Source organism: Hemiscyllium ocellatum, chromosome 4, assembly GCF_020745735.1.
Source record: "Hemiscyllium ocellatum isolate sHemOce1 chromosome 4, sHemOce1.pat.X.cur, whole genome shotgun sequence".
Lineage (NCBI taxonomy): Eukaryota > Metazoa > Chordata > Chondrichthyes > Orectolobiformes > Hemiscylliidae > Hemiscyllium > Hemiscyllium ocellatum.
This window is the reverse complement of record NC_083404.1, coordinates 25,333,136-25,359,626: the sequence shown is the minus strand read 5'-3', so window position 1 is coordinate 25,359,626 and position 26,491 is coordinate 25,333,136.

Genomic DNA, 26,491 nt, shown 5'->3' with positions numbered 1-26,491 from the left:
TGTTTACATAGGATGCCAGGGGGCTACTGAAGACTTGTCAAAACATTTCAAAAACCAAAAAAAAATCAACAGCTGGAGCATTTTGTTACAATGGACTAAGGGAATAAAAGTGATAATGATCAGGAGGTACAATCCAAAATAAAGTATTGTAAAGAATTCTAAAAACAACTTATGATACATAGCCATCCTTTGAGAGAGTCTGGATCTCAACTATACCTTTAAGCTGTTATAGATTTATATCCAATGGGGATACTAATGCACTTTTACAGAGATAACATTCTTGTAATTATGTTAGAAGCAAAACCATTGTACACATGACATACAAAATATTCTCAGCGGCATTCACCTCTAAGAAAAGAGGGTAGAAAGAGATTTCTCAGCCCATTGAGTCTATGCTGGTGTGAGTTCTTCTGCTAATACTATCTATTCCAATGTTATGTGCTTGACCATTCCCTTTTTTTTTATTTTGCCCCTTAGCAAACTCTCTTTTTAATAATGCCATTGAGGGTCCTGGGTACCTTTGGCAACAAACAATTGAAATTAAGCCCAATGAGATCTACAACAGGCAGTCATCCACTCCACCATCAGTAAAGGTAGAAAGTAACCTCATATTCTTTGTCTCAATGGCAATCACATATCTGTGCCTGATCAAATCTGGTTATTAAAGATTTGCTAACCAGTGGAAATGTTCTTTTACTATTTACCACTAAGAAGTTTTGCATATTTCTCTAAGATCTGCCTTTAACTTTATTTGTTCTACTGGAAATAAAATAGTTTCTTTTCACAATAATAATTTCTTATTCTTTGCATTTTTTGGGTGAATCTTTGCACTTTTTGTGTGATATGATATTCTGACAGAACTGCATATGATACTTGAATTGTGGATCACCAATATTTTGCACAAGTGCAAAATCATTTCTTTTACCATTGTCTTTTTTTTAATATTCGAGAAGTGCTCTTCAACTTTTACAGATGTTGTATCTGGACCACTCAATCTTTGTGTTCTTCTGTTAAGGATCTTGCTGTTTATGCTTCCTCTCATTTCCTGATTCACAAAGTATTTTGTTTCACATTTTTCAACTTGCAAGTTTCATCGCATACATACTCACTCTCATATCTTATTGATATCTTCGCACAGTACTAACTCACACTTTGCAATACTGCATTTCTGTAGCATGTTTCATTGTAGAGAGTCCAAAGTACTCCGTAGCCAATGAAGTAGAGTTATCTAAATGATTCAGAGAAACAAAACAGACACTTTATGTGCCGTAACATCTCAATAGCATATAAAAGACTTGATAATCTATGTCCATTGTGTTGATTGAGTGAAGGAATGTGACCCCTTGATCTTCCTCAGATATTTGGGATCTTTTGCTTTCACTGGTCATTGTCAGGACATATGTGTTCTGTTACAGCCTGTGATAGATACATTTTGTATGGCAAGAGTTCTGTCCTTTCCTTATTCTTCATGTATGTATTCCAATTAAATAATTCAGCTTCAAGCTTTCATGAGTTTAAAACTAGTGATTAATTATTCTCTTACACTTACTCTAAATTAATACAACATCATGCATTCAGTCTCTCTCTCTTTGTCTCACACACACACACACACACACGATAAAACTGATGGTCTTTTCTGGAATGCATTAACTCAGTCTGTATTTTCAAATAAATAGTCTCGTTTGTGGCTGGCCTGTGTTTTCTTGAATGGTTTTGATGACTTAAATTTGAAATGAGGGTCATGTAAAGTGAAGGGTTCCCAGTGGGTTGTTAGACTTCTTGTTGGCAAATGTCTATGATATTAATTAATAAATGAACTTAGAAACAGGAATGTTAAGTATATTGGTTGCTTTCTGACTTGCAGCTAGTTTCAGGTTCTGCTTCTCAAACTAATTGATGACTGATGGTTCTCAATGTAAAACAGATTTAAAATGGCTGTCCTACTGAAATAACTGCACAGAGGCTGGTATCCTACCACCAGGTAACCCTTTATTTACTTGTGCACAGTACACTGGCTGTTACCAGCCAGCTCGGAGCCAGTCCCTGAACTGTGAAAATTAATATCCCTTGTTTATATTGGTCAGCCAGGGCTTCCTTATTGGCCCAGGTTAACAATCCCAGTCAATGATCAGATACTTCTGTACTGGACAATGTGTGGCAGTGAAGAATATAAGATACTCTCTTCATAGTCAGTAGGAACCACCAGGTTCCAATCACTACATCGCCATGTGACTTTTCACAATCTCAAAATCAATATCAGATTTTGTATTAATCATGATTCCACATTCTGTATTGTGGGTTAACACTTCTAAGGTCCACTCAGTTGAATCTGGAAGGGCATTAGGATATAGTGGGATAATAGTACCCATTGAGTTTTAATCATCCCTTTACACCCAGAATGAAACATGGAGTCAGGAGTCCAGAAACTCCATAGTCTTCTTGTGTTGGCCCGCCCTAAAATCAATGATGTGTGAATGCACAGCTAGCTCTGAGTTACATTCACCACTATCAATATTCAGTTAGTTATTTACCAGAGACTCAAAACTACCTGCAATCCAATGTCAAAGGCCATTTGATATGTGGCAGCCATCTTACGAGTTGGGTAGTGCCTAATATTTTAAAGTATTGACTAATGTTCTTACCTTTATTATGCTTGGCACACTCAAGCTAGAAAACCCTTTTGAGTAAGACTTGACAGAACAACGTCACCTCTAGTAGTGCAGAATTTACTCAGTACAGTTCTGCTGGCTAGTCCTCCACTTCTGAATTTTTGTTCTTTTTCCATCAATGGTTATTCTTTACAATCTGAACAAAAATGAATATTCTTTCTGGGATTCTGAATGTTTTCCACAATTGAGATGAAGAATCGAGATTTATAAAGGGTCAAAACATGCAAGTACATTAAGGCTGAAGATATTTGCCCCTACCATTATTAACTCTGCTTTATAGAACCCTCTACATGGACTTCAATGTATCAAAACAGAGCTGTCCTAACCCTACCTTGTATTTTCAAGATAGGCTGTCTCAGATAGAGCACTTGCTGCACATGACTGGTATGTAATATTTAGATGAGATTATTGGAAAAGAAGATTATCACAGTATGCATCTGTCATATTGTTGGATCCTTCCAGAAGACAGCTGTCACATCAGGCAGTCAGTAGTGCATATATATATATCAGCAAGTGAAACCCCTTATGTTTGCAGTGGGAACATTCTCCCAGTCAAATTGAGGTATTATTTAGACAGGATACACAATGGCAGGGTGTCCTCAAGGACAAAATGTTGCACATGGTACCATGGGGCATTATAGCTCTCCACATCAATCTCCTAGCCAACCATTTTTTTGGCATTGATTTTGTAATCAGATGCTAGGCAACCACAAAACTCCATTATGCGGCTGTTATATAAAAATGACTGAATGACTTCATTGACCAGCACTCTGTGGTTTCCCTTTTCTTGCTACTTTTGTTTTTCTTACTCATTCCTTATTCATGACTTCTTTCTTATTTGCTCTAAGTTTCAGCTCTTTATACCTCTGCCAACAAATTATCAAATGATATCGACAAGAAAAGCATAAAATTATAACACAGGGTCCTAAATTTTATAAATTGACAAAGCCAGCCTCAAATGTTAAAGAAGAAGATTGAAAGATAATTTAGATTTAATTAGTTTGTGCATCAGTTGGCAAACATCTGGCATGGGTATTTCGGAAACGGTAGAAAAGTTGGATACACAACTGTAGCAAACTTGATTGCTAGATTGGGAGGAGTGCAGTATGCAATATTTCCTGAACACTGGCACTGGATAAATGGACCACAATAATCATTTTGCTTCTATATATTTCTATGTCCCTAGTTACAGTTTTGCCCCTTGTCGACATTTAATGTTTATCAATTTCTAATATTTTTAAAGTTGACTTTTACCATTCCACTTCTTTTCATCTATCTGCCCATCCAGAACTGAATTGAACTATTTATGATTACAGAATATGAGTGCCAGTTTTGCTCAATCGTTTCCGATTTCTATCTCCAGTCTGAATCTGAATATGCCACTAACCTAATAAAATACATATCTGAAAATGTGTTGCTAGAAAAGCGCAGCAGGTCAGGCAGCATCCAAGGAACAGGAGAATTGACGTTTCGGGCATAAGCCCTTCTTCAGGAATGAGGAAAGTGTGTCCCTCCTCCTTACCTTTTATCTTAGTCTGCTAGGACACACTTTCCTCACTCCTGAAGAAGGGCTTATGCCCGAAACGTCAATTTTCCTATCCCTTGGATGCTGCCTGACCTGTTGCGCTTTTCCAGCAACACATTTTCAGCTCTGATCTCCAGCATCTGCAGTCCTCACTTTCTCCCCTAATAAAATACATATGTAAATCTCAATATGCAATTGAGAGCAAGTAATCAGGTGGCTATCAACCAGCAGCATTGACTCAAAAAAAGCATAAAATTCTTCAAAGATGTGTGGCAAGTCAGAAGATAGGACAGTACTTAAAAGGTTCTGACCTGAAACATTGACTCCCCAGCTCTTTTGATGCTGCTTGACCTGCTGTACTTTTTCCAGCTCCACACTTTATCGACTCTGATTTTCCAACATCTGCATCTCCGGTACAGAGAATGAACTGTTAAGAATGACCGAAAACATAAGAAAGAGGGAAAAATTACCGTATACGAGAAAGCCAGACAGAAATATAAAATCAGACAATAAAAATTCCTACAAATATTTGAAGAAGAAAATAATTAACAAAGTGAACATTGGTTCTACTGAAAGTGAGTCTGGAGGATTAATAATGAAAAGCAAGCAAATGGCAAATTAATTGAACAGGTACTTTCCACCAGTCTTCATTACAGCGAATGCAAGTAACATCTCAGATAATATTAATCAAGAAATGGAAAGGAGTGAGGAACTCAAGAAAATCACAATCACTGGAGAAGTGATTCTGAGTAAATTGTAAGCTGGTAAGCCTGGATCATGATGGACTTCATCCAAACGTCTTAAAAGAAATGGCTAATGGTTTTAATTGTCCAAATTTCACTTGGTTCTGGTCCAATCTCATTAGACTAGGAGGTAGCAAATGCAACTTTAATCAAAAACAGAGTGAGACAGAAAGCAGGAAACAACAGCTCAATGTCTGTCATATGGAAAATGTTCATTGCTATTATTAATAAAAACTTGTAACAGGGCATCTGGATACCTTCAAACAGAGTCAACATGGTTTTGTGAAAAGGAAATCATGTTTAATCAACCAGTTGGAGTACTTTGAATGGGTAAGGTGCTGTGATTAAAGGGGAACCAATAGATGTTCTGTACTTAGATTTCCAGAATACATTTGCTGAAGTGTCGTTTCAAAGGTTATTGCAGAAAATAAAAATCATGGTGCAGGGGGCTAGCTAACAAGATGGAGGAAGTAGGTTTAAGTGGGTCTTTTGGCAAGATGCAGTGAATGGTGTGCTACAGGAATCAACACTAGGACTGCAATTCTGGTATTGCCATCCATTCAGCACTGCTTGATAACAATGCCTCTTGAACACTTATGTGGAGGGCCTCCTGCCCCTCTGCTCCATTTAATACAGAACATATTTCCTTTCCAACCCCTCCACTAGCCTCTAACGCACTTCCTGAAATCCCTAATGTACACACTCTTAGACATATTGGTCTTCCTTAAAACATCAAAACACCAATTCTTCAACTTCTTACAAACACAATAGACCTTCCATTTTCCAGGCTGATTTGAAGCAGCAATTGTCATTTGTGATGTTGCCTCCCTAATGGATGCATGCAGCTAATGTACGGTAAGAGTAGCACTGCTTTCATACAACAATCATATTTATTTTGCTGGGACAACAAAATTAATTTAGCAGTGAACCATTTCTTAATTTTAAGGGTGAACTAATTCCTCTTCCATTATGTTCAAATGAAAAGTTTATTCCTTTTAATTTTTTTTGTTTGAACTTGGCTCACAATTTTAAGTTGTTCAAAGCCTGATCTGGGTTAGGGTTTTGGAGATGGTTCTTTTACTGGACAATTGTGGGCGGCACGGTGGTGCAGTGGTTAGCACTGCTGCCTCACAAGCGCCAGAGACCTGGGTTCAATTCCCGACTTAGGCGACTGACTGTGTGGAGTTTGCACACGTGTCTGCATGGGTTTCCTCCGGGTGCTCCGGTTCCTTCCCACAGTCCAAAGATGTGCAGGTCAGGTGAATTGACCATGTTAAATTGCCCGTAGAGTTACGTAAAGGGGTATGTGTGGGTTATGGCTTCGGCGGGTCGGTGTGGACTTGTTGGGCCTGTTTCCACACTGTAAGTAATCTAATCTAATCTAATAGTGGAACTTGGAAACATCTTGTGTGTTGCCTACCATTCACTAAATTCTTCAAATGAGAGCTGCCTCTGGCTGGGGCAAAGATCCTCTTACATAAAAGGGAGGGGAAACAGTGGTAAAGTAGCAGTAGCCATTTGACCATTGACCAGGATGGTGTGATAGTGTTCCATGCTATTATGGATATCCCTTCAGTGACCAAGATCCTCAGTTATCTGGCAGCTGAGTCCATTTTCAATTTAACATTTCTTTACCTTGTCTTCCGAAAGTGTCTTCATAGAATCCCAACAGTGTGGAAGCAGGCCATTCAGCCCATCAAGTCCACACCAACCCTCCGAAGAACTTTCCACCCAGACCCATCTTCTACCTTATCTCTGTGACCCTGCATTTCCCATGGCTAAATCATCTAGCCTGAACATTTCAGAACATTATGGGCAATTTAGCATGGCCTATCTACCTAACCTGCACATTTTTGAACTATGGTGGGAAACCAGATCATCCAGAGGAAACCCACACAGACACTGGGAGAATGTGCAAACTCTACACAGGCAGTCACCTGAGGATGGAATTGAATCCAAGTCCCTGGCGCTGTGAGGCAGCAGTGCTAACCACTGACCCACTGTGCAGCCATCTGTCATTTGTGCTTCTAATAGTGGCAAAAAATGATTAGCAAACAGTACCAAGGATCAGTGGATGCCTGCAAGTTTCATAACCTTCCTCAGAGATTTTTAAAAATATCACACATTGGAATTCAATTCTGAATCATTTGAGGTGGGAGTTGCCACTGGCTTGAAATTATGCACTGCAGCTTTCTATCAGTCAACTGAGGGTGCTTATATAATAGCTACAATATTGCAAGTTCAGTGGCAATTTAGGATTTGTCATACAAGCTTATGAGCCTGGGAATCATGTCAAAACATTGGGCTTAAATGGTAAGGGGAAATTATGAAAGTTTTCTCCCAACCAGACTGAATTGCATGTAAATTTATCAGGCTAATAAAATTTACAGTAACATCATGTTCTTCTAAAACTTGGTTTAGTTGCATTCAGTGCCATTGACACAGAATGATATCTTTGTTTCTTTGTGATTTTTTTTCAGTCCTTATCCCACTGTTTTAACTCCTTGCTGTGATATGACATTATTCACACCGAGCCAATTGCATATTCAATAATGGGAACATGACCACTGAGTCTAATCCTGTAGTTGCATTCTAAAGTGTTGTCCCTTGCTGGCCACTTCACCAAGTAATCCAAGTGTTGTAAATTTAGGAACATGTTTATATTGCTCAATTTTGAATTATCTGAGAGCAAAAGTCAGAGCTGAGAGAACTGAAATGCCTTTTACAGTTATCAAGCCATAATGATGTACAGCATGGAAACAGACCCATCGGTCCAACCCATCCATGCCAATCAGATATCCCAACCTAATCTAGTCCCACCTGCCAGCACCCAGCCCATATCACTCTAAACCATTCAATTCATATACCCGTCCAGATGCCTTTTAAATGTTGCAATTGTACCAGTCTCCACCACTTCCTCTGTCAGTTCATTCTATACACGTGCCACCCTCTGTATGAAAAAGTTGCCCTTTAGGCCACTTTTTATCTTTCCTCTCTCACCATCTAGTTAAGAACTTCCTCACCCCAAGGAAAAGACTTTGTCTATTTATCCTATCCATGTCCCTCATGATTTTATAAACCTCTATAAGGTCACCCCTCAGCCTTCAATGCTCCAGGGAAATCAACCCCAGCCTATTGCTCTCCCTATTGCTCAAATCCTCCAACCCTGGCAATGTCCTTTCAAATATTTTATGAACCCTTTCAAGTTTCACAACATCCTTCCAATGGGAAGGAGACCAGAATTGCATGCAATATTCCAATAGTGGCCTAGCCAATGTCCTGTACAGCCGCTGAAGGATCTCCCAACTCCTATACTCAATACTCTGACCAATAAAGGAAAGCCTACCAAACACCACCTTCAATATCCTATCTTCCTGTGACTCTACTTTCAAGGAATTATGAACCTGCACTCCAAGGTCTCAGTGTCCAGCAACACTCCCTAGGACCTTACCATTACGTGTATAAGTCCTGCTCTGATTTGCTTTCCCAAAATGCAGTACCTCCCAATTATCTAAATTAAACTCCATCTGCCACTCCACAGCCAAATGGTCCATCTGATCAAGATCTCATTGTAATCTGAGGTAACCTTCTTTGCTGTCCACTACAATTCCAATGTTGGTGTCATCTGCAAACTTATTAACTATATCTCTTATACTCATATTGTTTAGAGCTTGACCATAAGGTTCAATAGCCCCCGCAAATGAATACAAAGTTTATATTGCTGTTTAAGTCATGATTATTCCTGTGATGTGGAGCACCTTATTATGATTGCAGCATATTGCCAATGCTAAATAAGGGTTTCATTGCCTAGATCCTGGCACTATCTATTCCAAGCCTTCACCACTCTGCACCAATCTGCTGGAAATGACTGGACAGAAGCTTATGAGCAGCAGGAAAAATGGTACTACGAGAGACCAGTTATGCTACAAGATTTTACAAAGCAACACCAGAAACCATGGTGGAGCAGGGAGACAGCATGACCACCAGCCAGACATTACAGTCTGAGTGAGCAGAATGTCATCAAGATACAGTTTAAAATCATTTTCAGTAACCTCTCATGAGTGGTCAAGGTCACTCAAATGCATCTTCAATTGCCAAATCCTTACAATTAAATCTCTTGTTTCACACTGCACTCAATTCAGCTCTGCATTCACCTGTCAACACTCTCTAACAGCAATGATCCATATCTTACAGTTAGTACAATATGGCTCTGCCGCTTTTAATTTCTTCACTCTTTCCTTGGATATGGGCTTCAGGAGCAGGACCTGTCCATTCCTAATTGCCCTTGAACTGTGTAGCTTACTGGGTCATTTCAGAGGATAGTTAATAGCCAACTACATGGTTGTTGGTCTTAAGTTACACATAGGCCAGATCGGATATGGAAGGCAGATTTCCTTCCTCAAAGGACATTAGTGAACTATATGGGTATTTGCAACATTTGATGATTATTGTTACGGTTAGCATTACTCAGTCTTGCTTTATATTCCAGACTAACTTAACAAGCTTACGTTCCACAAGCTACCACTAAATGGCACCGTGTCCCCAGGGCATTAACCTCTACACCTGGATTATTAGCCCAGTGACATTACCACTGAAAATAACTCCACAAAAACAATAAATTTGCCTCTCCTCTGCCCCAAAAGGGTGGCCCCCTACTTTTAAACAATGCCCCGCCTTGCTCAGGACTTACTCACAAAAGGAAACACACTCTGAAATAACAGCCCAGACACGCCTGTTTATTTTTAAAAATTTTTTTCATTTGCTAACCCCTACACTACCACCTAACAGCAGTAGTGCTTATTTTATCCCCAGCACACATGTTGTGTGTGTGCAGGTGTGAGACACAATGTGCATGAATCTTTATTCAATTTCGATCACCAGGTAGATAGGAAAACAACCGGGTGGCCAGTGACAAGCAGTGCCCTTCATGTCAAAGGGCAATGCTGTGTGATCAAACAGTGAAGAGGAGGGCAGGGATTAAATCAAAATAGAATTGGAGGGGGAAGTAATGCACTCCACTCCCGGCGGCACCCATCTCTCCCTGAACAACTCCAGGGTGTTGGTGGACACCGCGTGCTCCTTCTCCAAGGACACCTGGGCTCTCACTTAACCGCGAAAGAGGGGCAGGCAGTCGGCCCTAACAACTCACTGCGTGGACCTGTTTATGGCCAGTTTGGCCAACACTCCTATTTATTTTTTTTTCTTTTTTTTTCCACACTACCGCCTAACTGCGGTAGTGCTTATTTTCCCCAGCACCCATGGTGTGTGTGTGTAGTTGTGAGACACAGTGAGAGACGCAAAGTGCACAAATCTTTATTCAATTTCCACCACCAGGAAAAGTAGGAAAACACCCGAGTGGTCTGTGACAAGCAGTGCCCTTCACATCAAAGGGCAATGCTGTGTGAACAAACAGTGAAGGGGAGGGCAGGGACTAAATCAAAATAGAGTTGGAGGGGGAAGTAATGCACTCCACTCCCTGCGGCACCCATTTCTCCCTGAACAACTCCAGGGTGTTGGTGGACACCGCGTGCTCCTTCTCCAAGGACACCCGGTCTCTCACTTAACCGCGAAAGAGGGGCAGGCAGTCAGCCCTAACAACCCGCTGCATGGACCTGTTTATGGCCAGTTTGGCCAACACTCCTATTTATTTGTGAACAAACAGTGAAGGGGAGGGCAGGGACTAAATCAAAATAGAGTTGGAGGGGGAAATGATGCACTCCACTCCCTGCGGCGCCCACCTCTCCCTGAACAACTCCAGGGTGTTGGTGGACACCGCGTGCTCCTTCTCCAAGGACACCCGGGCCCTAACGTAACCGCGGAAGAGGGGCAGGCAGTCGGCCCTAACGACCCCCTCCACGGCCCGCTGCCTGGACCTGTTTATGGCCAGTTTGGCCAGGCCCAGGAGCAGACCCACGAGGAGGTCTTCAGACCTGCCCTCCCTCCTCCGCACTGGGTGCCCGAAGATCAGGAGCGTGGGACTGAAGTGCAACCAAAAGCAGAGGAGAAGGTTTTTAAGAAAATCAAAAAGGGAGTGCAAGCGCCCACACCCAATATACACATGGTCCACGGACTCCACAGCGCCACAGAACAAGCAGTTGGGCTGGGAGTCCGTGAACCACCGCAATCTGCGGTTGCAGGGGACTGCTGCGTGCAACACCCTCCACCCCAGATCCCCGAGAGAAAGGGGGAGGACTCCAGCGTAGAGGGCCCTCCACTGGGGATCCCCACCGCCCGGTGGCAAATGGGCACGCCAGGGCGTGTCCGGGCGGTGGATGAGGGAGAAGAGGTGGACGGTGTGCAGCAGCAGTCTGTACAGGACCCGCCTTTTAACGTCCTTGAAGGGGACAAAATTAAAATTACGGAGGCGGCTCAGGTTGTGGGGCACAGGCTCCCGCGGGAAGTACGGGACCTTGGGGCCGATGTGAAATTCCGTCCGGGCTGGGGTGAGCGCGGACGGGATCCCACCGCACACCTGAGCGTCCTCCAACTGGTGCACTACGTCGGGTCCGAGCACCGCCGTTTTAAGGCGTCGGATGCCGGTGGCCACGTACCGGACGTCTACCGCTGCCCTGCTTGCTATGTCTTGCGGCAACGTCCAGCCCAGGCCCCCGGCACCCAGCACGTCCCCGACCCTGGTCACCCTCGCCGCCACGGCCCTCCCCTCCGACAGCCACTCGAACCCGCGAGCACGGAGGTGCGGATTCCTGAGCAACGGCTCCCTGACGACAGCCGCTACTCCTGCCGGAGGGTAGGCGCGACGCGATTCGAACATGTTCCAGACAGTGATCAGGTCCTGGTACAAGACAGGCAGCACCTTGAGGGCGACCTCCAAACCGTCATGGTCGACGAACAAGAGCTGCGTGTCGTAGTTGAGGTTACGCACCTGGCGGAATAAATACGTCGCCAGGGCGCACCACCTAGGAGGAGGCTCGACGTAAAGGTATCGCTGCAAGGTCTGAAGGCGGAAGGTCGCGACCTGGGTGCGGACGCACACCAGCGACTGACCGCCCTCCTCAATGGGGAGACTCAGAACCTGCGCAGCGACCCAGTGCATCTTTTTGTCCCAGAAGAAGTCGACCAACGTTCTCTGGATGTCAGCGACAAAGCCAGGAGGAGGGACCAAAGTGACCAGCCGGTACCACAGCATGGCGGCCACCAGCTGGTTTATGACCAGCACTCGGCTCCTGTAAGATAGCACTCGGAGCAGTCCTGTCCAGCGGCCTAGGCGAGCCGAGACTTTGGCCTCCAGCTCCTGCCAGTTGGCCGGCCAGGATTCCTCGGTCGGGCTGAGGTAGACCCCCAGGTAGAGGAGATGGGTGGTACTCCAGCTGAACCCCCGAAACTCCTCCGGCAGGGAGTCCACCCGCCACGGACCCACCAGTAGCCCGGAACATTTGGCCCAGTTGATCCTGGCGGAAGACGCCGCCGAGTACACGGCCTGGCACTCGCGCATCCTCCCCAGGTCAGCCGGGTCGGTGAAAGTGAGGAGCACGTCGTCGGCGTAGGCCGAGAGGACCACCCCCGCGCCCGCGCCGCGCAGAACCAGCCCCGACAACCTCCTCCGCAAGAGGCGCAGGAAAGGCTCCACGCACAGGGAATACAGTTGGCCGGACAGGGGGCAGCCTTGACGCACTCCTCTCCCGAAGCGAAGGGGCGCCGTCAGGGACCCGTTAACTTTAACCAGACACTCTGCGGCGGCGTACAAAAGTCGGATCCGGGCGACGAACTGTGTCCCGAACCCGAACGCCCGCAGAGTCCCGAGCAGGTACTCGTGATCGACCCTGTCGAACGCCTTCTCCTGGTCGAGAGACAGGAAGGCGCTCGGCAGACCAGCCCGTCGACAGAAATGGATCAGGTCCCGGACCAGATGGACGTTGTCTTGTATGCTCCGGCCCGGGACCGTGTAGGACTGGTCCGGGTGAATCATGTGGGCCAGCACGGAAGCCAGGCGAGAAGACAACACCCTGGCAAAGATTTTGTAGTCCGTGCTGAGGAGGGAGACCGGACGCCAGTTCTTCAAAGAACGAAGGTCCCCCTTCTTTGGCAGCAGGACGATGACCGCCCTGCGCCAAGAAAGGGGCAGCTCTCCGACATTTCGACACTCCCCCAGGACCTGTGCGTAGTCGCTCCCCAGGACGTCCCAGAACGCCCTGAAGAACTCCACAGTCAGTCCGTCCAGCCCCGGGGATTTGCCCCTCGAGAGCCGGTCGAGGGCGCTGGTCAGCTCCTCTAAGGTGACAGGAGCGTCGAGCCTTCCGGCGTCCTCCGGGCTGAGCTGCGGCAGGTCCTCCCACAGAACTCTGCGAGCGTCCTCGCTGGACGGATCCGGAGAGAACAGGGCCGTGTAATAGGATCGAACGTGGGCCCTGATACCCTCCGGATCCGAGACGAGGGACCCGTCGTCGGCCAGCAGCACAAGGAGCTGCTGACGGGTGCCACGCCTTTTTTCCAGCGAGTAGAAGAAGGGGGAGCCGCGGTCCAGGTCCTGGAGGAGCTGGAGCCGCGACCTCACGTACGCGCCCCGAGCCCCGACGAGCTGCAGGTCCCGGAGCGCGGCCTTCTTCTCTTCGTACACCCCGCGCAGGGCCGGGTCCGCGTCGGGCTGACCGAGGCGTGACTCCAGGTCGAGCATCTCCCTCTCCAACTCCCCGATCCTGGATTTCCGCCTCTTCGTCGACCCCCTCGCATACTCCTGACAGAAGACGCGGACGTGAGCCTTGCCCACGTCCCACCATAGCCTCAGGGAGGGGAAGCTTCCCCGCTTCCTTCTCCAGCCGGCCCAGAAACGACGAAACGAGTCCCGGAACCGCTCGTCCTCCAGCAGCAGGTTGTTAAAGTGCCAGTACGCGGAGCCCAACCTGGCGCCGAACGGAAGGAGTTCCGCCCACACCAGGTGATGGTCCGTGCACGACACCTGCCGCGTGGAGGCCTTCGGAAAGCAGGAGGCGTACGCCCGCGAAACGTACAGGCGGTCGATTCTGGACGCTCCGACCCCAGGCCTCACGAAGGTGAAGGCGATGGAGTCAGGATGGAGATTCCGCCAGACGTCCACCAGGTCCAAGGACTTGACCAAGTCCCCCAACCTCCTCCCCGACGTCGAACTCGTGCGGGCACCGCCGTGGTCCCTGTCCTCGAGGACGCAGTTAAAATCTCCCCCGAGGACGACGCACTGGTTCTCGTCGATGGAAGCGAGATGAGCGGACACTTCTTCAAAGAAGCTCGCTTGCCTCGGCCCGGCCAGGGGAGCGTAGACGTTCACCAAGAGAAGCACCGCGCCCCCCAGCCGAACCGTCAGGTGAAGCAAACGGCCTGGCACTGGCTCCCTGACCCCCAAGATCTCCGGCTGAAAATGCGGGGCCAACAAGATAGCCACCCCGCCAGATCTGCGGGTGAGGTGACTCATGTAGAACCCCCCTCACCACTCCAGGAGCCAGGTGGCTTCGTCTCCCGGGGTAGTGTGGGTTTCTTGCAGGAAGCACACCGCATACCTCCCGTCCCGAAGGACCGAGAGGGTCTGGAATCTGCGCTGTGACTCCCTGCTGCCGTTGATGTTGAGGCTGGCTATAGTTGTCTCCATGTCGAAAGTATAGTGCAACCACCACCAGCAAACAGTTAACAAAAACTATGTACACATTTACTGGGAGGACGAGAGAGGGGCACAGAAGTCCCTCGCCCTCACCAGGAGTGCTCCCAGGAAGTTCCTGACTCGCTTTCGCTCATTGACGTCAAGCCCGGGCGCCTGGCGCGCAGCGTGGGCCGACCAGTAGACTCTTTCGAAGGAGCTCCAGCGGTCGAGCGCCAGTTGGGCTCTATCCCGGCGACTCCGAGTTTCCTCGACAAATTCCCGGAGTTCCTCGAGGGGGATGAGGGGGAGATCGGTGGGGGGCACCTGGGACTCGAAAATGTCGCTGGAGACGGACTCCGCGTCGTCCCCGGTGTCCGCCACCGATCCAGAACCCTCCTCCGGGAGGTCGCCTTCGGTCACCGACCCCTCCCCCACCGAGAGGATGGGGGCTGGTCCGGCACCACCAACTGGCCTCAAACCTCCAGTGACCCCACCCCCAGGGTCACCTTCAGTCCCTTCCTCGGCGCACCCCTTCCCGGAACGCCCCGAGTTCGGGTCGCCGGGCGGCAGAGGCTCGGGGCCCCGCTCCTCTCCCGACACCGGGAAGCCCGGCTCCTCGGGGAAAAGGTCCTCCCCCAGGGCCAAGGCCCCCGGAAAAACAGTCTGGGAGGGAGGAGCGAGGATAACACCTTCCTCGCCTCCACCGCTCGACGACCCAGCAGTGAACAAAAATCTGTCACCTGCACCATGGCCCGTGTTGTTATTAAAATCCTCCCCAGGGGCTGGAGGAGTTATGGCGGTGGAAGGCCCGGCTGTCGCCCCTGGGGGTTTGGGCAGGTCAGGCCATGGTGCAGGACAGTGTGGAGACACCGTCGGCTCATCCCCTGGAGAGGGGCAGCGCCGCCGGCGCGCTGATGGGATTTCTCCCCCCTCCAAGGGCCAGTGCCTCTTCCCCAGAGAGACAGGGGGGAATTTATGAGCCTTCTCCTCCCCGCCCGCCTTGGTGGTCATGGGGCCCGAGGTCCCTCCCCCCCACCTTTCCCGGAATACGATTGGCTGGGGGAAGGCAGGGGGCGTGGCCAGGGTGGGGAGGGTCAGCCGTGTCACTTCCTGCCCCGCCCCTGGTATATCAGGTGATGGCGGGCGGGGCAGGGGCCCAGTTCCCTCTCCGGGGCCCAGAGACACGGTCGCTGCAGGAAGTGGAGCAGCGATGGTTCCCCCCAGGTTAGCGCCAGGGGGTGGCTGGGTGGGGCGGGGCTCAGTTTCTGGACGGGGTGTTGAAGCCCCAGGAGTTTCCTTAACGAGGTAGGGGTCGGTGTTGGGGTCGGGGTCAGTGGGACCGGGATCAGGTACGGGTTTGGGGGTTCGGGGGTCAAGGTTCCCGCGCCGGGGCGATGCTGGCACGGCCGCAGGGGCATTGTCGTGCCGGGGCGGGGCAGGTCGTGGGCTACGTGGAGGGGAAGGGGAAGGGGATGGGGGTAGGGTGGTCTCCCCGTGGGCGGGCTTGACGCGTTGCGTCTTCCTGAGCGCCTTCCGTTCGGTCGGACGCTCACCCTCCTCCCTGCCAGAGGCTGAGGCATTGGGAGCCTCCGGCTTAGCCCCCGGTGCCGGGGCTTGTGGTGTTGACTTTGGGGGAGGGGGAGTGGGTGCGGCGGCACCACCCGCAGCCGTTGGTGTGGGCTGGGCAGCCTTCTGGGTGGGGCAGTTCTTTCTAATGTGCCCCACCTCACGGCACAGGTGGCACCGCACGCCGTCCGCCGTCCAGAAGGCGCGGTATGCCCCGCCCTCGTGGAGGACAGTGAATGAGCCCTCCGTGACCTCCTCCCGGGCCAGGCAAATAAACACCTGGCGTCGGAAGGAGTACACGTGACGGAGGGTGGGGTCCTTAAGACCGAGCAGGAGCGGTTGAACACCTGACCGGATCTCCCCCAAGGTGTTGAGGTGGGGAAGAAGGAGCTCGCTGGCAATGAAGGGCGGGACGTTGGAGATCACGACTCTCTGGGCCGTGACCTCCAAAGGGTCGACTGGCAAATATGTCCCGCCCACAGTGAGCCCCCTCTCCACGGCCAGGTGGACCGCCTGCTCGGTCTTAAGGAAGAATACGGCCTTCCCGTACATGCGGGCCGCAGCGACGATGGCCAGTGGGCCGACCACACTAGCCATGGCCTTACTGCAGGCCTCGATGGTCATGTTGGGATGGGGATAGGCCTTGACCCCCAGGCGTTTGGTCAGGTGCCTGAAGGGAGATGCGGTTGCGGCCGGGGTTGGGCCAGCCGAGCCTAAGGCAGCGGCTACCCAGGCGTAGGTCCGGCTGGGCCCTGCGACCTTCGGGCTCGCCATACTCCGTCGGCCCCTGGCAGCAGCGGTGGAGGTGGGCCTCTGGCAGTAGTAGTAATGGAGTCCTTGGGGAGGTGCCCGAGGCCAGTCACCCGAGGCGAGTCCTAGGCAGCGGTGGAGGAGGCAGGCCTCAGGCAAGTCCTCGGCAGGCCCTCAATTGCAGTGTTGGGGGCAGGCCTGTTGGGGGGGGGTCCCCAAGACAAGTCCTGGGCAGCAGCGGTGGAGGTGGGCCACGGGTCGCAGCAGTGGTGGAGGCTGTGGGGAGTGGCCTCAGGCGAGTCCCAGGCTGCAGCGGTGGAGGCAGGCCTCTGGCGAGTCCCAGGCAGGCCCTCAGTTGGGGAGGGACTCCCAGGCAAGTCCCAGGCAGCGCTGGTGGAGGCAGGCCTCTGGCTGCAGCAGAAGTTGAGGCAGGCCTCTGGCGAGTCCCAGGCTGGCCCTTGGTCCCAGCAGTGGAGGTAGGCCTCAGGTCACACCAGTGGAGGAGGTTGTGGCGAGTCCCAGGCTGCGGTGGTGGAGGCAGGCCCAGGCGGGGTCCCAGAGACCAGCAGTGGGAGTGGGCCCCAGGTCAGCTCAAACACAGGGCCCAGAACACACAGCTCTCACCTCCTTCCTACACCTCCTTCTTGTTCTTCTCTTTCTCCTTCTTTCTTCTTCTCCTTCTTCAGGCACAACACTGCCACTGGTCCAACTCTTAACAGGCAAAACACCCGAGTGGCCTGTGACGAGCAGTGCCCTTCATGTCAAAGGGCAATGCTGTGTGATCAAACAGTGAAGGGGAGGGCAGGGACTAAATCAAAATAGAGTTGGAGGGGGAAATGATGCACTCCACTCCCTGCGGCGCCCACCTCTCCCTGAACAACTCCAGGGTGTTGGTGGACACCGCGTGCTCCTTCTCCAAGGACACCCGGGCTCTCACTTAACCGCGAAAGAGGGGCAGGCAGTCGGCCCTAACAACCCGCTGCCTGGACCTATTTATGGCCAGTTTGGCCAACACTCCTATTTATTTTTTTTAAAATTTATTTATTTATATTTTTTTTTTCTTTTTACCCCCACACTACCGCCTAACTGCGGTAGTGCTTATTTTTTTCCCAGCACCCATGGTGTGTGTGTGTGTGTGTGTGCAGCTGTGAGACACAGTGAGAGACATAAAGTGCACAAATCTTTATTTAATTTCCACCACCAGGAAAAGTAGGAAAACACCCGAGTGGCCTGTGACGAGCAGTGCCCTTCACGTCAAAGGGCAATGCTGTGTGATCAAACAGTGAAGGGGAGGGCAGGGACTAAATCAAAATAGAGTTGGAGGGGGAAATGATGCACTCCACTCCCTGCGGCGCCCACCTCTCCCTGAACAACTCCAGGGTGTTGGTGGACACCGCGTGCTCCTTCTCCAAGGACACCCGGGCTCTCACTTAACCGCGAAAGAGGGGCAGGCAGTCGGCCCTAACAACCCGCTGCCTGGACCTATTTATGGCCAGTTTGGCCAACACTCCTATTTATTTATTTTTTTTTCTTTTCTTTTTCTTTTTTTCTTTTTTTTCTCTTTTTTTGTGTGTGAGTGCAGCTGTGAGACACAGTGAGAGACATAAAGTGCACGAATCTTTTATTCAATTTCCACCACCAGGAAGAAAGGAAACACCCGAGTGGCCTGTGACGAGCAGTGCCCTTCACATCAAAGGGCAATGCTGTGTGATCAAAACAGTGAAGGGGAGGGCAGGGACTAAATCAAAATAGAGTTGGAGGGGGAAATGATGCACTCCACTCCCTGCGGCGCCCACCTCTCCCTGAACAACTCCAGGGTGTTGGTGGACACCGCGTGCTCCTTCTCCAAGGACACCCGGGCCCTAACGTAACCGCGGAAGAGGGGCAGGCAGTCGGCCCTAACGACCCCCTCCACGGCCCGCTGCCTGGACCTGTTTATGGCCAGTTTGGCCAGGCCCAGGAGCAGACCCACGAGGAGGTCTTCAGACCTGCCCTCCCTCCTCCGCACCGGGTGCCCGAAGATCAGGAGCGTGGGACTGAAGTGCAACCAAAAGCAGAGGAGAAGGTTTTTCAGAAAATCAAAAAGGGAGTGCAAACGCCCACACCCAACATACACATGGTCCACGGACTCCACAGCGCCACAGAACAAGCAGTTGGGCTGGGAGTCCGTGAACCACCGCAATCTGCGGTTGCAGGGGACTGCTGCGTGCAACACCCTCCACCCCAGATCCCCGAGAGAAAGGGGGAGGACTCCTGCGTAGAGGGCCCTCCACTGGGGATCCCCACCGCCCGGTGGCAAATGGGCACGCCAGGGCGTGTCCGGGCGGTGGATGAGGGAGAAGAGGTGGACGGTGTGCAGCAGCAGTCGATATAGGACACACCTTTTAACGTCCTTGAACGGGACAAAGTTAAAATTTCGGAGGCGGCTCAGGTTGTGGGGCACAGGCTCCCGCGGGAAGTACGGGACCTTGGGGCCGATGTGAAATTCCGTCCGGGCAGGGGTGAGCGCGGACGGGATCCCACCGCACACCTGAGCGTCCTCCAACTGGTGCACTACGTCGGGTCCGAGCACCGCCGTTTTAAGGCGTCGGATGCCGGTGGCCACGTACCGGACGTCTACCGCTGCCCTGCTCGCTATGTCTTGCGGCAACGTCCAGCCCAGGCCCCCGGCACCCAGCACGTCCCCGACCCTGGTCACCCTCGCCGCCACGGCCCTCCCCTCCGACAGCCACTCGAACCCGCGAGCACGGAGGTGCGGATTCCTGAGCAACGGCTCCCTGACGACAGCCGCTACTCCTGCCGGAGGGTAGGCGCGACGCGATTCGACCATGTTCCAGACAGTGATCAGGTCCTGGTAAAAGACAGGCAGCACCTTGAGGGCGACCTCCAAACCGTCACGGTCGACGAACAGGAGCTGCGTGTCGTAGTTGAGGTTACGCACCTGGCGGAAAAAATACGTCGCCAGGGCGCACCACCTAGGAGGAGGCTCGACGTAAAGGTATCGCTGCAAGGTCTGAAGGCGGAAGGTCGCGACCTGGGTGCGGACGCACACCAGCGACTGACCGCCCTCCTCAATGGGGAGACTCAGAACCTGCGCAGCGACCCAGTGCATCTTTTTGTCCCAGAAGAAGTCGACCAACGTTCTCTGGATGTCAGCGACAAAGCCAGGAGGAGGGACCAAAGTGACCAGCCGGTACCACAGCATGGCGGCCACCAGCTGGTTTATGACCAGCACTCGGCTCCTGTAAGATAGCACTCGGAGCAGTCCTGTCCAGCGGCCTAGGCGAGCCGAGACTTTGGCCTCCAGCTCCTGCCAGTTGGCCGGCCAGGATTCCTCGGTCGGGCTGAGGTAGACCCCCAGGTAGAGGAGATGGGTGGTACTCCAGCTGAACCCCCGAAACTCCTCCGGCAGGGAGTCCACCCGCCACGGACCCACCAGTAGCCCGGAACATTTGGCCCAGTTGATCCTGGCGGAAGACGCCGCCGAGTACACGGCCTGGCACTCGCGCATCCTCCCCAGGTCAGCCGGGTCGGTGAAAGTGAGGAGCACGTCGTCGGCGTAGGCCGAGAGGACCACCCCCGCGCCGGCGCCGCGCAGAACCAGCCCCGACAACCTCCTCCGCAAGAGGCGCAGGAAAGGCTCCACGCACAGGGAATACAGTTGGCCGGACAGGGGGCAGCCTTGACGCACTCCTCTCCCGAAGCGAAGGGGCGCCGTCAGGGACCCGTTAACTTTAACCAGACACTCTGCGGCGGCGTACAAAAGTCGGATCCGGGCGACGAACTGCGTCCCGAACCCGAACGCCCGCAGAGTCCCGAGCAGGTACTCGTGATCGACCCTGTCGAACGCCTTCTCCTGGTCGAGAGACAGGAAGGCGCTCGGCAGACCAGCCCGTCGACAGAAATGGATCAGGTCCCGGACCAGATGGACGTTGTCTTGTATCCTCCGGCCCGGGACCGTGTAGGACTGGTCCGGGTGAATCATGTGGGCCAGCACGGAAGCCAGGCGAGAAGACAACACCCTGGCAAAGATTTTGTAGTCCGTGCTGAGGAGGGAGACCGGACGCCAGTTCTTCAAAGAACGAAGGTCCCCCTTCTTTGGCAGCAGGACGATGACCGCCCTGCGCCAAGAAAGGGGCAGCTCTCCGGCATTTAGACACTCCCCCAGGACCTGTGCGTAGTCGCTCCCCAGGACGTCCCAGAACGCCCTGAAGAACTCCACAGTCAGCCCGTCCAGCCCCGGGGATTTGCCCCTCGAGAGCCGGTCGAGGGCGCCGGTCAGCTCCTCTAAGGTGACAGGAGCGTCGAGCCTTCCGGCGTCCTCCGGGCTGAGCTGCGGCAGGTCCTCCCACAGAACTCTGCGAGCGTCCTCGCTGGACGGATCCGGAGAGAACAGGGCCGTGTAATAGGATCGGACGTGGGCCCTGATACCCTCCGGATCCGAGACGAGGGACTCGTCGTCGGCCAGCAGCACAAGGAGCTGCTGACGGGTGCCACGCCTTTTTTCCAGCGAGTAGAAGAAGGGGGAGCCGCGGTCCAGGTCCTGGAGGAGCTGGAGCCGCGACCTCACGTACGCGCCCCGAGCCCCGACGAGCTGCAGGTCCCGGAGCGCGGCCTTCTTCTCTTCGTACACCCCGCGCAGGGCCGGGTCCGCGTCGGGCTGACCGAGGCGTGACTCCAGGTCGAGCATCTCCCTCTCCAACTCCCCGATCCTGGATTTCCGCCTCTTCGTCGACCCCCTCGCATACTCCTGACAGAAGACGCAGACGTGAGCCTTGCCCACGTCCCACCATAGCCTCAGGGAGGGGAAGCTTCCCCGCTTCCTTCTCCAGCCGGCCCAGAAACGACGAAACGAGTCCCGGAACCGCTCGTCCTCCAGCAGCAGGTTGTTAAAGTGCCAGTACGCGGAGCCCAACCTGGCGCCGAACGGAAGGAGTTCCGCCCACACCAGGTGATGGTCCGTGCACGACACCTGCCGCGTGGAGGCCTTCGGAAAGCAGGAGGCGTACGCCCGCGAAACGTACAGGCGGTCGATTCTGGACGCTCCGACCCCAGGCCTCACGAAGGTGAAGGCGATGGAGTCAGGATGGAGATTCCGCCAGACGTCCACCAGGTCCAAGGACTTGACCAAGTCCCCCAACCTCCTCCCCGACGTCGAACTCGTGCGGGCACCGCCGTGGTCCCTGTCCTCGAGGACGCAGTTAAAATCTCCCCCGAGGACGACGCACTGGTTCTCGTCGATGGAAGCGAGATGAGCGGACACTTCTTCAAAGAAGCTCGCTTGCCTCGGCCCGGCCAGGGGAGCGTAGACGTTCACCAAGTGAAGCACCGCGCCCCCCAGCCGAACCGTCAGGTGAAGCAAACGGCCTGGCACTGGCTCCCTGACCCCCAAGATCTCCGGCTGAAAATGCGGGGCCAACAAGATAGCCACCCCGCCAGATCTGCGGGTGAGGTGACTCATGTAGACCCCCCTCGCCACTCCAGGAGCCAGGTGGCTTCGTCTCCCGGGGTAGTGTGGGTTTCTTGCAGGAAGCACACCGCATACCTCCCGTCCCGAAGGGCCGAGAGGGTCTGGAATCTGCGCTGTGACTCCCTGCTGCCGTTGATGTTGAGGCTGGCTATAGTTGTCTCCATGTCGGAAGTATAGTGCAACCACCACCAGTACACACAGTTAAACTATGTACATATTTACTGGGAGGACGAGAGAGGGGCACAGAAGTCCCTCGCCCTCACCAGGAGTGCTCCCAGGAAGTTCCTGACTCGCTTTCGCTCGTTAACGTCAAGCCCGGGCGCCTGGCGCGCAGCGTGGGCCGACCAGTAGACTCTTTCGAAGGAGCTCCAGCGGTCGAGCGCCAGTTGGGCTCTATCCCGGCGACTCCGAGTTTCCTCGACAAATTCCCGGAGTTCCTCGAGGGGGATGAGGGGGAGATCGGTGGGGGGCACCTGGGACTCGAAAATGTCACTGGAGACGGACTCCGCGTCGTCCCCGGTGTCCGCCACCGATCCAGAGCCCTCCTCCGGGAGGTCGCCTTCGGTCACCGACCCCTCCCCCACCGAGAGGATGGGGGCTGGTCCGGCACCGCCAACTGGCCTCAAACCTCCAGTGACCCCACCCCCAGGGTCACCTTCCGTATCTTCCTCGGCGCACCCCTTCCCGGAACGCCCCGAGTTCGGGTCGCCGGGCGGCAGAGGCTCGGGGCCCCGCTCCTCTCCCGACACCGGGACGCCCGGCTCCTCGGGGAAAAGGTCCTCCCCCAGGGCCAAGGCCCCCGGAAAAAACAGTCTGGGAGGGAGGAGCGAGGATAACACCTTCCTCCCCTCCACCGCTCGACGACCCAATGGTAAAAAGAACGCGGCCGCCTGCACCATGGCCCGTGACGGTATTAAAATCCTCCCCAGGGGCTGGAGGAGTTATGGCGGTGGAAGGCCCGGCTGTCGCCCCTGGGGGTTTGGGCAGGTCAGGCCATGGTGCAGGACAGTGGGGAGACACCGTCGGCTCATCCCCTGGAGAGGGGCAGCGCCGCCGGCGCGCTGATGGGATTTCTCCCCCCTCCGAGGGCCAGTGCCTCTTCCCCAGAGAGACAGGGGGGAGTTTATGAGCCTTCTCCTCCCCGCCCGCCTTGGTGGTCATGGGGCCCGAGGTCCCTCCCCCCCGACTTTCCCGGAATACGATTGGCTGGGGGAAGGCAGGGGGCGTGGCCAGGGTGGGGAGGGGCAGCCATGTCACTTCCTGCCCCGCCCCTGGTATATCAGGTGATGGCGGGCGGGGCAGGGGCCCAGTTCCCTCTCCAGGGCTAGGAGAATCAGTCGCTGGAGGTGGTAGGGCAGCGATGGTTCCCCCCAGGTTAGTGTCAGGGGGTGGCTGGGTGGGGCGGGGCTCGGTTTCCGGAGGAGGGGTTGAAGCCTCAGGTGTTTCTGTAACGGGGTCGGGGTTGGGGTCAGTGGGGCCAGGATCAGGTACGGGTTTGGGGGTTCGGGGGTCAGGGTTCCCGCGCCGGGGCGACGCTGGCACGGCCGTAGGGGCATTGTCGTGCCGGGGCGGGGCAGGTCGTGGGTTACGTGGAGGGGAAGGGGAAGGGGATTGGGATGGGGATGGGGTGGTCTCCCCGTGGGCGGGCTTGACGCGTTGCGTCTTCCTGAGCGCCTTCCGTTCGGTCGGACGCTCACCCCCCTCCCTGCCAGAGGCTGAGGCATTAGGAGCCTCCGGCTTAGCCCCCGGTGCCGGGGCTTGTGGTGTTGACTTTGGGGGAGGGGGAGTGGGTGCGGCGGCACCACCCGCAGCCGTTGGTGTGGGCTGGGCAGCCTTCTGGGTGGGGCAGTTCTTTCTAATGTGCCCCACCTCACGGCACAGGTGGCACCGCACGCCGTCCGCCGTCCAGAAGGCGCGGTATGCCGCGCCCTCGTGGAGGACAGTGAAGGAGCCCTCCGTGACCTCCTCCCGGGCCAGGCAAATAAACACCTGGCGTCGGAAGGAGTACACGTGACGGAGGGTGGGGTCCTTAAGACCGAGCAGGAGCGGTTGAACGCCTGACCGGATCTCCCCCAAGGTGTTGAGGTGGGGAAGAAGGAGCTCGCTGGCAATGAAGGGCGGGACGTTGGAGATCACGACTCTCTGGGCCGTGACCTCCAAAGGGTCGACTGGCAAATATGTCCCGCCCACAGTGAGCCCCCTCTCCACGGCCAGGTGGACCGCCTGCTCGGTCTTAAGGAAGAATACGGCCTTCCCGTACATGCGGGCCGCAGCGACGATGGCCAGTGGGCCGACCACACTAGCCATGGCCTTACTGCAGGCCTCGATGGTCATGTTGGGATGGGGATAGGCCTTGACCCCCAGGCGTTTGGTCAGGTGCCTGAAGGGAGATGCGGTTGCGGCCGGGGTTGGGCCAGCCGAGCCTAAGGCAGCGGCTACCCCGGCGTAGGTCCGGCTGGGCCCTGCGACCTTCGGGCTCGCCATACTCCGTCAGCCCCTGGCAGCAGCGGTGGAGGTGGGCCTCTGGCAGTAGTAGTAATGGAGTCCTTGGGGAGGTGCCCGAGGCCAGTCACCCGAGGCGAGTCCTAGGCAGCGGTGGAGGAGGCAGGCCTCAGGCAAGTCCTCGGCAGGCCCTCAATTGCAGTGTTGGGGGCAGGCCTGTTGGGGGGGGTCCCCAAGACAAGTCCCAGGCAGCCCCAAAATTAAGTCCTGGGCAGCAGCGGTGGAGATGGGCCTCGGGTCGCAGCAGTGGTGGAGGCTGTGGAGAGTGGCCTCAGGCAAGTCCCAGGCTGCAGTGGTGGAGGGAGGCCTCTGGCGAGTCCCAGGCAGGCCCTCAGTTGGGGAGGGACTCCCAGGCAAGTCCCAGGCAGCGCTGGTGGAGGCAGGCCTCTGGCTGCAGCAGAAGTTGAGGCAGGCCTCTGGTGAGTCCCAGGCTGGCCCTTGGTCCCAGCAGTGGAGGTAGGCCTCAGGTCACACCAGTGGAGGAGGTTGTGGGAAGGGGCCTCAGGCGAGTCCCAGGCTGCGGTGGTGGAGGCAGGCCCAGGCGGGGTCCCAGAGACCAGCAGTGGGAGTGGGCCCAGGTCAGCTCAAACACAGGGCCCAGAACACAAAGCTCTCACCTCCTTCCTACACCTCCTTCTTGTTCTTCTCTTTCTCCTTCTTTCTTCTTCTCCTTCTTCAGGCACAACACTGCCACTGGTCCAACTCTTAACAGGCAAACACCCGAGTGGCCTGTGACGAGCAGTGCCCTTCACGTCAAAGGGCAATGCTGTGTGATCAAACAGTGAAGGGGAGGGCAGGGACTAAATCAAAATAGAGTTGGAGGGGGAAAATGATGCACTCCACTCCCTGCGGCGCCCACCTCTCCCTGAACAACTCCAGGGTGTTGGTGGACACCGCGTGCTCCTTCTCCAAGGACACCCGGGCTCTCACTTAACCGCGAAAGAGGGGCAGGCAGTCGGCCCTAACAACCCGCTGCCTGGACCTATTTATGGCCAGTTTGGCCAACACTCCTATTTATTTTTTTTTAAATTTATTTATTTATATATTTTTTTTCTTTTTACCCCCACACTACCGCCTAACTGCGGTAGTGCTTATTTTTTTCCCAGCACCCATGGTGTGTGTGCGGTTGTGACACACAGTGAGAGACACACAGTGCACAAATCTTTAGAACCTCATGTTAATTTTTTTTTTCTTTTTTTTTGGTAATGCTGTGTGAACTCCCCTGTTTATTTTTTTTTCTTCTTTTTTTATTAACCCCCACACTACCGCCTAACTGCGGTAGTGCTTATTATTTTTAACCCCAGCACCCATGGTGTGTGTGTGCAGCTGTGAGACACAGTGAGAGACATAAAGTGCACAAATCTTTATTTAATTTCCACCACCAGGAAAAGTAGGAAAACACCCGAGTGGCCTGTGACGAGCAGTGCCCTTCACATCAAAGGGCAATGCTGTGTGATCAAAACAGTGAAGGGGAGGGCAGGGACTAAATCAAAATAGAGTTGGAGGGGGAAATGATGCACTCCACTCCCTGCGGCGCCCACCTCTCCCTGAACAACTCCAGGGTGTTGGTGGACACCGCGTGCTCCTTCTCAAGGACACCCGGGCTCTCACTTAACCGCGAAAGAGGGGCAGGCAGTCGGCCCTAACAACCCGCTGCCTGGACCTATTTATGGCCAGTTTGGCCAACACTCCTATTTATTT